Below are 11,743 nucleotides of genomic sequence, written 5' to 3' on the forward strand. Positions count from 1 at the left end.
GGCTAGTAAAGCAGACTATTATGGGACAAAGATTTCCCATACCGTCAATAAGCAATAAAAAATTCCTATGAAATAAATACACTGGCTTTAGAGGCAAGAGGTTCAAAATGTTGCCCTTATGAATTCATTCCTTGGTCAATCCATTGGACTACAATGAGTCTCAAGGTATTTTCTGCTTCAGTGTACATACAAGCCACCAGCAGTAAAGCAGAATATACAGCAGGAATTTTCAACTAAACTGAAAAAGCATCATGTTTTGAATGAGCATTTTAGCATGGACATTGTGCCATCTGGTGGTTCTTGGGACCATCTCTTGTTCTCATGTTTTCAGAAAACTGCATCATGTCCTTTCTCATGCTCTCAGAAACATGCCATCACCAATAACACCCTGTCATGACAGCACAAAAGTGACATGCTCACGTTACACTTTCAACATTAGAGCTGTGGCCATTGGCCCCAAAAGTTTGCCTAGACCACCATAACCGTTCTTGTTCTGGGTTGGTTTTTTGGGTGGTGAGGTGAGGGTGGGGGGGACATCCTGTGTTTGAGAAAGATTTATTGAATGCTGGAGTTCCTGCTTTTTATCTTTCAGTGATTGCTGGCTTGTTATTTTTAAGCTTACTGTCCTAACAGCCAGGAAACACGCTGAGACAAGGAACTGGTCTCTAATGTTTATTGCTAGTACATAACAGGAATCCTAACAAACTGAAGAAGCGTGGGAAAAACCCAGCCATAACAACCCCAAAGGTTAAGGCGGTCCCGATCTGTGTCTCTTTGAATGGCTGACCAATTCCTCAGTGCTACGCATGCGCTTGACAGTCTGGATGGGAGCCCCCTGCTCGCCATCCTTACTCATGACATCTACTCAGAAAAGGATCTGACTTCCTCTTAGAAAATGTTGGTTTTGGGGGTGGGGGAGAGAGAGAGAGGGGGCACGTGCAAATGGTTTCACCTGGCGTGAAAAAGAGAGTAAGGGCTCTTCCAGATGCCTGCATTAAAATACTCCGTCAGTCCTTGAGCTGTCAAGGAAGTATGCCAGCATAAACTGTGCTCCCCCCATGTGAAAGGTCCCCTGTGCAAGCACTGAGTCACGTCTGACCCTTTGGGGGGATGCTGCTTTTGTGCCGTTTTCTTGGCAGACTATAGCAGGGTGGTTTGCCATTGCCTTCCCCAGTCATCACCTTCCCCAGCAAGCAAGCTGGGTACTCATTTTACCCACCTCGGAAGGATGGAAGGCTCCCCCCATAGCTGAACCCTATTTTGCCACAATAAGAAGGTTGGGGAATGATGCTGTCCTTACAGACAAGGCTTCACTCCCCTCCCAAGTGCCACATGCTAGTGGGAAGATGTGATGGAATGTCAGGGCGACCTTGGGGAATGGAGGGAAGGGGTGCCACCTAAGGAATGATCAGATAAAAGGAGAGGGAGTCCATCAGGGGATAACGGTCTAAAGAAGGAACTTAGGAAAGACCCACCCTGACCACTCAAGTGATAAATAGGGAGGGTGGGAGCTTTGTACTTTCAGACTTGCGAGATTCTGTTAATGTAGCCTTACAATAAATAGAATTAATTCATCCAGTCGTGTTTCTTGTCTGCTTTACCTGGGAGGGCTGACAGAAAATTGCTCTTCTTAACAGAGGGTGTAGGGTGGGACTGAATGACGGTAGGCAGATGCTAAGAATGGCAAGTTGCTTGACTGAGAGGTGGCAGGCACTAAGGAAGGGTGAAGTAAGTCCAAGAGGCTGCTTGGTCTCTCTTTACTTTCTTCTGCAGGCTCTGCATGTGCACCTTCCAGCCTTGTCAGGTCATTGATACATTCACAGAGGAATGTCTTGTTGGCATTTTTTTTTCTGCTCTTGGCTACCATGGTAATTAAGCACTTCCTTAAGCATCGGCTGGTGAAGAGGTCAAATTTAATTGTCCTCAGTTTAGGTGTTAATAGTTGCATTGCCTGAGGGGAAGGCAGCTTGCAGGACTTTTGTTTAGTTTTTTAGCCTTGCAGCCGAGTAAGCAGCCTGGTGCTCTCTGAGAGCTTGTGTGAATGCACAAGCTTGTAAATATGTTTTTGTGCTTTCTGTAAATAAATTTATTTTTATAGAAATGCCTGGTGTGTCATTTTTCTGATCTCTCTGGGCCAAATGCTTTCCAGCACTCTGCAAGAGGTTATGGGCCCAGTAAAGCAGCCCAGTAAAACCCCAGAGAGAGCAGAGAGATCAGCTCTACACCTCATGCACAATTTAAAGGCAGGTAGCAAAGACCTGTGAAGATTTTCTTTGGAGCCGCCTGGAGATTTTCCAGCCACTGCCAGTCTGCAGGACAAAGAAGCCAGCTGAGGTGACTTGCAAAAGAAGGAAGAAGCCATGGCTGCCTCCCAGCCCTCAACGATGCCTCTTGAGCACCTATCAGAGACCAATTATTTGAATTGGGCCCTGAAGATGGAGATGTATCTTCGCAGAGAGAATCTTTGGCTGCCAATTGATGAGCAAACCCCAAAAAATCCCAGTGCTGAATGGCTTAGACAGGATGAGTGGGCTAGAGCCACCATTATCCTGGGAGTTGAGGACAATCAGCTAGTCCATGTGTGAGGTATGCAATCTGCAAAGCAACTTTGGGACGCTTTGAGAGACTTGTATGTAAAGGCAACAGCAGGGAGTAAAGTTGCCCTGACAAAAAAGCCAATAGAATAGTCAATAAAACAGAAATAGATGTTTTTCTGAAACTCCCTGGCTTTTTCCATTATCCAGCGGATATTGGCAGTTTGGTCCCTAGTTCCTCTGCCTTTTCTAAACCCAGCTTGTACATCTGGCAATTCTCGCTCCATGAATTGCTGAAGTCTACCTTGCAGGATCTTGAGCATTACCTTACTGGCATGTGAAATGAGTGCCACTGTTCGATAGTTTGAACATTCTTTAGTGTTTCCCTTTTTTAGTATGGGGATATAAGTTGATTTTTTCCAGTCTGATGGCCATTCTTGTGTTTTCCAAATTTGCTGGCATATAGCATGCATTACCTTGACAGCATCATCTTGCAAGGTTTTGAACAGTTCAGCTGGGATGCCATTGTCTCCTGCTGCCTTCTTATTAGCAATGCTTCTTAAGGCCCATTCAACCTCACTCTTCAGGATGTCTGGCTCTAGCTCCCTGACCACACCGTCAAAGCTATCCCGATATTGTTATCCTTCCTATACAGATCTTCCGTATATTCTTGCCACCTTTTCTTGATCTCTTCTTCTTCTGTTAGGTCCTTGCCATCATGATGGTCATTGCATACCTTGCTTGTCCACGATTTGGAGCAAAAGGACCAATAATGTCAGAGTGTACAATTTCCAAAGGTCTAGTTGTAACTCTGTCACTGTGCTTACTCACAGGAGCTTTTAGTGTTTTGCATTCTTTGCAAACTACACAGTCTAAGTATTTGTCACAGGGTTTTACCTTTAGGTCAGCACACAGCTGTGGCATTTGTGCTATATACTTGAAATTAGCATGACCAAATCTCCTGTGCATCAGGTGTACACATTGGTCATGATATGGAGTGTTGCCAACTGCAGCCTTGTAGCTTGGCTTCCTTGCATTTTGCACAATGTACAAGGAGTCTTTTAACATACCAGTAGCACACAATGTCCCATTTTTACGTATCTCACAACCATTTTTCTTAAATGTTACGACATACCCTGTTGCAGCCAATTGTGCCACAGATAAAAGGTTTGATTGTAAATTTGGCACATACAACACACCTTTTACAGTTTCTCCCAAGCAGGATAAATACAAGTCACCTTGTCCCATAATTTTGGTCACAGACCCATCAGCCAAAGATACACTTTGTCTTTCAGTTTTAGACAGTGACACAAAAGAGCTTTTACAATTACATAAATGACAATTGGCCCCAGAATCTAACACCCATACATCAGAATTACCCTTCTCAGCAACCTGTGCGATTTGGGTTGTCTAAAGAGCCTTCTTCTGTGTTGCCCTTGTGTCCTTCTTCTCTGTCTTTCTACTCTTCGGTCTCAAGGCACAGTCTTTCTGCAAATGTCCAGCTGAACCACAAGTGAAGCATCACTGGCTGGCTAGTGCTGTAGGTTCAGTTTCTTTTCCTTTCTTGTCCTCCAGCTTTCCAGAAGAGATGGGGGGGGGATCTTTCCTCTCTCTTCTCCCATTCAGCGAGTAAGCGCTGTGTAACATACAATGGGGTGAGGTCTGCTTCAGGCATAGCCTCCAGGGTACAAATCAGCGTGTCCCATGTTTCATTCAGTGAGGACGGGAGGATATAGGATTTTGTGAGAGGTGTAAATTCCATTCCTCTCTCCTGCAACTCAACAAACAGCTGCTGAATATGATGCAGGTGCTCAGGAAGGCTATCTCCCTCTGCTAGGTAGGCTTTGTACAGCTTTTTTGTCAGGATAACTTTACTCCCTGCTGTTGCCTTTACATACAAGACTCTCAAAGCGTCCCAAAGTTGCTTTGCAGACTGCATACCTCGCACGTGGACTAGCTGATTGTCCTCAACTCCCAGGATAATGGTGGCTCTAGCCCACTCATCCTGTCTAAGCCATTCAGCACTGGGATTTTGGGGGGTTTGCTCACCAATTGGCAGCTAAAGATTCTCTCTGTGAAGATACAACTCCATCTTCAGGGCCCAAATAGTTGGTCTCTGATAGGCGCTCGAGAGGCATCGCTGAGGGCTGGGAGGTAGCCATGGCTTCTTCCTTCTTTTGCAAGTCACCTCAGCTGGCTTCTTTGTCCTGCAGACTGGCAGTGGCTGGAAAATCTCCAGGCGGCTCCAAAGAAAATCTTCACAGGTCTTTGCTACCTGCCTTTAAATTGTGCATGAGGTGTGGAGCTGATCTCTCTATTCTCTCTGGGTTTTACTGGGCTTTTTACTGGGCCCATAACCTATTAGCAGATTGCTAGCAAATCCTTTGGCCCAGGAGAGATCAGAAAAGTCACACACCAGGCATTTCTATAAAAACAATTTTATTTACAGAAAGCAAAACATATTTAAAAGCGTCTGCATTCTTACAGGCTCTCAGTGAGAGCTGCTTAACTCTCTACATGCCTACACAGAAGGGAAACTGAAACTAAAACAAGTCCAGGCAAGTTCTTCCCCCCAGGTGCAAAAATTAACAACTGAAAAGGGGACAATTAAATTCAACCTCTTCACCCGGCCAAAATGATTAGTTACCATAGCAACCTTAATCTGTAGTAGAAAACATATTAACATTTTGTTGCTGCCTCCTGAACACTGTTGCGAACTTCTGTCCATAGTTCTTCCGGGACCCTATCTACTAAATCTAGTCCCTTAAATCTATTCTTCACCTCCACTGCATATTCCTTAGGAATATTAGTGAGCTCATATCTAGCTGATCTGTGGGTCTTCCCTAATCTCTTTAGTCTGATCCTAAATTGTGCAAGAAGAAGTTCGTGATCTGAACTACAGTCAGCTCCAGGTCTTGTTTTTACCGACTGTATAGATGTCCGCCACCTTTGGCTGCAAAGGATGTAATCAATCTGATTTCGGTGTTGTCCATCTGGTGAAGTCCATGTATAAAGCCGTCTCTTAGGTTGTTGGAAGAGAGTGTTTGTTATGCAGAGTGAGTTGTCTTGGCAAAATTCTATCAGCCTATGTCCTGCTTCATTTTGTTCTCCCAGGCCATGCTTACCTGTAATTCCAGGTGTCATTTGACTGCCCACCTTAGCATTCCAGTCTCCCGTGATGAAAATAACATCTCTTTTAGGCGTGTTGTCCAGTAGGTGCTGCAGATCCTCATAGAACTGCTCTACTTCAGCTTCTTCAGCATCTGTGGTTGGGGCGTATATTTGGATCACTGTGATGTTAGATGGCTTGCCCTGAATTCGAATTGAGATCATTCTGTCGTTTTTTGGATTGTATCCAAGCACTGCTTTAGCCACTTTACTATTAATTATGAAGGCTACTCCATTTCTTCTGTGGTCCTCCTATCCACAGTAGTAGATCTGGTGGTCATCTGATGTGAAGTGGTCCATTCCAGTCCATTTCAGTTCACTGACGCCCAGAATGTCTATCTTTAATCTTGACATCTCACCAATAACCACATCCAATTTGCCCTGGCTCATAGATCTTACATTCCAGGTTCCAATGGTGTGTTGATCCTTAGAACATCGGATTCGCCGTTCACCACCAGCACCGTCGGCCGCTAGCCATCCTTTCGGCTTTGAGCTAGTTGCGTCATCACGTCTGAGGCTAGTTGAACTCATCCTCTGTTCCTCCCCAGTAGCATTTTGACCATCTTCCAACCTGGGGGTCTCATCTTCCGATGGTATACCAACATATCTCTGGTTGTACTGATCCATTTAGTTTTCACGGCAAAAATACTGGGGTGGGTTGCCATTACCTTCCCCAGGGATCGCGTTTAGTCTGACCTCTCTGTCATGACCTTCCCGTCTTGGGTGGTCCTTCACGGTTTAGCTCATGGCATCATTGAGGTGCTCAAGCTCCAGCACCATGACAAGGTAATGATCCTTTGCTGAAGGCTGTGTGCTGACAAGGCTGTGTGCTGACCTAAAGATAAAACCCTGTGATAAATACTTAGACTGTGTAGTTTGCAAAGAATGCAAAATACTAAAAGCTCCTGTGAGTAAGCACAGTGACAGAGTTACTAGACCTTTGGAAATTGTATACTCTAACATTATTGGTCCTTTTGCTCCAAGTCTTGGACAAGCAAGGTATGCAATGACCATCATTGATGATTTCTCAAGATACACATTTATCTACATCTTAAAACATAAAGATGAAGCATTTGAGAAATTTAAAAGTTTTGTGACATGGGCAAATGGAAAATTCCCTAGGCCTGTACCTGCACTCCAGTGTGATAGAGGAAGAGAGTACCTTTCTCACAAATTCAGAAGGTTCCTAGTGGAAAAAGGGATAGAACAAATTCTTTCTAACCCTTACACCCCTCAGCAAAATGGTGTTGCTGAAAGAAAGGGCAGAACCTTGCAAAATGCGATGGAATGCATGCTTAAAGATTCACATTTATCTTTTAAGTATTGGGGAGAGGCAATATCTACTGCCTGTCATGTACAAAAGAGACTGTATAACTCTGTGATTCAGGACACTCCATTCCATTTGTTTTATGGTGTGAAACCAAAGGTAAACCATCTGAGAGTGTTTGGTAGCACTGCATGGGTTCATATTCCAAAACAACAGAGAAGGAAAGGAGGCCCCACAACAAAGAAAGCCACCTTTGTTGGCTATGAACAAAGCCAAAGGAGCTACAGGTTCATAATGGGAGAGAAATAATTAGCAAAAGCGCTTCTTTTGCTGAATGAAACTGGGGGAGATTAAATTCTAGCTCTCCAGTTGATCTGACCACCACAAGAGAACAGCAAGGACTTGCTGATGGTGATCTTTTGCCTGATGAGGACATTAAACCAGAAAAGCAAACTGAAGATCTGTCTGATGAGACAGATGCTTCTCAGGAAAGTGATAGGAGTCAAAATTTAAGCCCTGTATTACCTCGCAGATCTCAGAGAAGTAATAAAGGCGTTCCTCCATCATGTTTTCAGGCTGAAACAGTAAAGGCTTTTCACATATTCACAGAACCTGAGTCTTTAGAACAAGTGAATGCTTTACCACCTGAGATTGCACAAAATTGGCATTCTGCCATGCAACAGGAGTTAGCATCCTTGAAAGAAAATAAAACATGGAAACTGGTAAATCTACCTCCCAATGAACGCTGTCTAGGTTGTAGATGGGTTTTCAGACTGAAAAGAGATGCTGATGGCAAAATCCAAAAATATAAAGCAAGGTTGGTTGCAAAAGGGTTCACTCAGAGGAAAGATTTAGACTTTGACAAGACTTTTGCATCAGTTACTAAAGGTGAATCAATTAGATTACTGTTAAAAATTGCTGCACTCAAAGGAATGTCAGTTCATCACTATGACATTCAAATTGCATTTCTCTATGGTGATTTAGACCACAAATTATACATGCAGCAACCCCCTGGCTATGAAAGAGGGGAGAATCTAGTCTGTGAACTGCAGAATTAAATCTATGGGTTAAAACAAGCTGCTAGATCCTGGAACCAAAAATTAGATGAAGAACTGCAGAATTTTGGTTTTGTAAAAGGAAAAGCAGATCCATGTGTATATGTGAAGAAAGACAAACAAGACTGTATGTATCTGTGCAGTTAAGTTGATTTGCTGCTGTTCACATCAACAGAAAAACAAAGGCTTGATTTTGAAGCCTGCATGAAAAGCCATTTCACATTAAAAAGCCTTGGAACAGTAACAAATTACCTAGGCTTGGAAATACACAGGGAGAAGGATGGTAGCTTTCTGTTAAGCCAACGTAGTAAAATTCAAAAGCTCCTAGAGGATTTTAATATGCAAAACTGTAAACAAGTCTCTACTCTGATGATAACAGATTTTCAGAAAGATATAGGAGAAACTCAATTAACTGAGGCAGAGAAATATAGATCTGCATTTGGAAGTTTACTGTACATTGCAAATCACTCTCGCCCAGATACCTCAAATTCTGTGGCCATTTTAAGTGAGGTAGAGAAGCCTACATCTACTGGAAAAGCAGCATTGAAGAGGTTAATAAGGTATTTGCAAGGAACAAAGAATTATTGCCTGAAGCTAAATGCCTGTGGAACAGAGAAATTGCAAGCTTTTGCAGATTCTGACTGGGGAGAAGATGTCAGTGACAGGAAATCCACTTCTGGGGTTTTAATTCAATTTGCTGGGTCAAGCTTAGGCTGGCATTTTAGAAAGCAAACACTTGTTGCTCTTTCCATTGCAGAAGCAGAGTTTTATTCTCTAGCACAAACTTGTAATGAGGTTATATGGTTTAAACAGTTGTTAAAAGACATAGGCATGGAAGTGAACCAGCCTATAACTGTTTATGAGGATAATCAAGCTTGCATTGCAATGGCAAAATCTGAAGCCTGCAAGAATAGGACAAAATATGTAGATATTAGATATCACTATATCAAAGACATGATAGCCAAAGGGGAAATAATGTTAAAATATTGTGAATCAAAAGACATGATTGCTGATATTTTAACCAAACCTCTTGCTCTACCAAGACATACAGAGTTGACAAAGAAAATTGGTTTGTGTCTTACTCGTTAGCATAAAAAAAGGGGGAGTGTTGGCATTTTTTTTCTGTTCTTGGCTACCATGGTAATTAAGCACTTCCTTAAGCATCGGCTGGTGAAGAGGTCAAATTTAATTGTCCTCAGTTTAGGTGTTAATAGTTGCATTGCCTGAGGGGAAGGCAGCTTGCAGGACTTTTGTTTAGTTTTTTAGCCTTGCAGCCGAGTAAGCAGCCTGGTGCTCTCTGTGAGCTTGTGTGAATGCACAAGCTTGTAAATATGTTTTTGTGCTTTCTGTAAATAAATTTATTTTTATAGAAATGCCTGGTGTTTGATTTTTCTGATCTCTCTGGGCCAAATGCTTTCCAGCACTCTGCAAGATGTCTGTCTACTCCTTTCTGCCAGAGATTCCTGCCACATTGCAACAGTGAAATCCAGAGTCTTTTAAAGAAGAAAAACAAATTAAATGAGTGAGAATGGGGGGGGGGGAATGGAATTGCCAGGCTGTAGTCTATAAAATAAGGGCCTCTTGAAAGAACCGAGAGCCCAATTCTCTGTCCTGGCTGGGCCCTGGCAGTGATGGGTCTCACCCCAACATCTGGGCAGTGAATTATTCAGAGAGCATGAAGATCTGCACCAGGAGGCCTGTATGGTAGAGGTTTAGGAAGGCCAGCCGGTATAATACAATATACATGAAAGTGTATGAAACGTGCCCACCTCAGATGGAGCAGCTGAGGCCAGCCTTCCCCAACCCCCACCTCCAAATATTTTATATGACAACTCCCATCAGCTCCAGCCAGCCCAGCAATACTCATGGATTATGACCATTGTGGTTCAAAATATTGGAGGGCCAATGCCGTGGGATCCATTTGGCTGTCCTTCCATTGCAATCCTGGGTAAGTGCCTTTAATTCTAAAATAGGAAGACCTGTGTTTTGATCCCATTTTCTTCCCCATTTTCGTCTCCCTCAGGAGCAGGTTTGTCTCAACTCCTTCCCCCAGGTGACCATAGCTCTTTCAGTTTATTTCCCAGCCAGGATTTTTTACCCTCTATTGCTTTGTGTGTGTGTGTGTGTGTGTGCACCCGCACGTGCACCTTGAATATCCATTCCTAATAAAGAAGCTGAATTTCTATTGCCGTTGCTGGAAATAGCTGAGTTATATGTTGCACTGGATTTACCACTTGCCTCTTCACTAGGCAACATGAGGAAATTAAAAAGGAAGAGAAAGCTTTTTTTCAAAATATTAGGGAGGTGACAGTTTAACCTGTTTGCTCAATGGAAAATAATAGGGTATGTTATTGTTCCTAGCAAATTCACTTATTAATTATTTGGATTTTTAAGAAATCCATACTTTATACATATTTCCATATTAAGGACTGGGGTCCACATTCCAGTTCTATCTGTTCTTTTTCCACATTTAAGCCCCAGGTACACCCAGGGCCACCTCAACCCAGTATGCAAATTGTGTGCTGCATGAGGGTGCTACATGGGAAGACCCTAGTTAAAAAAAATAAATAAATGATGAGTGAGTGTGCATGCGCATAACTGGAATATTTTTAAAAATGTTTTTATCAGTGGGCAAATGTGCACGTGTCTGGCTAGAATATTAAAAAAAATGTTTTGGGGGGATGCCAAGTGGAACTCTGCACAAGAGTGCTTTGCATGCCAGTCTGTACTCTGTAGGCAGTACAGAGACTAGTAATAAGGTGATGATGATGATGATGATGATGACGCTATCCGTTAAATTGTGTCCGATTCTCCGCGATTCTACGGACCAGCTTTCTCCACATTTTCCAATCTTGTACAGCTTCTTTTTGTTTTTTAATGCTCTGGATGGTGTCAGCTTTGGTGGTGTCTAGCCACCATGTTTTTTGGTGGCCTCGTTTCCTTCTACTGTTGACCATTCTGAGCATAACTGCCTTTCCCAGTGAGTTTGACCACATGACATAGCCGAAATAAGGAGGAATTTTGTGATTTTGCCCACCAGCGATATGTCTGGTTTTATATGCTCCAGTACTTGCTTGTTTGTCACCTTCCAAGGAATGCTCAGGAGCCTTCCCCAACACCACAGCTCAAACGAGTTGATTTTCCTCCTGTCTAGTCTTTTCATGGTCCAAGGTTCACAACCTTAGGTAGCTATGGGAAACACAATAGTGCAAACTAATCTGCATTTTAGTTGCCAGGCTGATGTCCTTGCTTTTCCATACTTTTTTTTATAGTTATTATTAATAACTACAAAAAACTATAATACAATAAAACAAATATTGGTACCTGCAGCTCCACTACCCATTCCCAAAAGCTTTCTGAATGATCCCGAGTTTTACTATCTTTTGGAAGACCGTACTTGCCTCAGGACTCAGGTAGTTCCAATAAATTTCCAAATAAAACACAACAGACAACAACAATGAAAATTAAGTAGCAGATAGATACTGTTGTTAAGATGTGTTTAAAGATTTGGAAAAATAAAAAGGCACACAGTCACATCCTTGGTTTATGGGGAAAGCGGTCCAGAGAATTGCTATGGCAGACAACAGATCACCTTCCACACAGCTGCTGTAGTTGCTTCTTTAACCCCAGCCTCATTTTCAGACCTTACCAAAAATATTATCTTCAAACTGTATAAAGCAGCTTTTTCCAACTTGGATTGGGCAACAGTTTCTGTCATC

Source organism: Candoia aspera, chromosome 2, assembly GCF_035149785.1.
Source record: "Candoia aspera isolate rCanAsp1 chromosome 2, rCanAsp1.hap2, whole genome shotgun sequence".
NCBI lineage: Eukaryota > Metazoa > Chordata > Lepidosauria > Squamata > Boidae > Candoia > Candoia aspera.